Below are 685 nucleotides of genomic sequence, written 5' to 3'. Positions count from 1 at the left end.
ATGAATAAAATAGGCAAGTTTTAAACCATAGACATGAGTTTTTAAATAAAATGATTGATAACAAAACGAATTAAATTTTGGCAAAGTAATTAATGGTACAATAATAAAAATAGTTCGAATTTCAGCAAGTAGTTACATTTTTGACTATTAAAGATTAAAGCCTTAATAAAAAATGTAGTAGTTGATATTTAAAAAAAGCAGGTATTTGGTTGAAGATTGAACTATGACTAATGATGACCAATGATATTGACTAGAAAAGATAAATTTTTAACACCAACAATGGAATAGTTTAATTTTCAATTCAAAAAATTAATAATTTGCTAGAAAAAAACTAATTTTCAACAAAATAATAAATTTTTCATAAAATGAGATTAATTGACAACTAAACTGCTGAATTTTTGCATCGTAAAAATGAAATTTTAACTTTTAAACGAGTAGTGTAATTTCTAATTGAAAAAGGTTCTTTCTCAACGAAAAATATAATAGTTGATATTTCAAACAAAAAAAGTGTGTGGTTTTAGATGAAGAATAGCGGAATTCAGCCAATGAAGACGAATTTTCAACTAAAAAGTATTAATTTACAAAACAAAATGAATTAGTTAATTCTTTAATGAAAAAAATTAATTTCCAACAACAAAAAAACGAATTTTGAACGAAATGATTAAATTGTCGCCAAAAAGATAAA

The sequence above is a fragment of the Belonocnema kinseyi genome, chromosome 3, assembly GCF_010883055.1.
Source record: "Belonocnema kinseyi isolate 2016_QV_RU_SX_M_011 chromosome 3, B_treatae_v1, whole genome shotgun sequence".
NCBI lineage: Eukaryota > Metazoa > Arthropoda > Insecta > Hymenoptera > Cynipidae > Belonocnema > Belonocnema kinseyi.
This window is presented reverse-complemented; position numbering follows the sequence as displayed.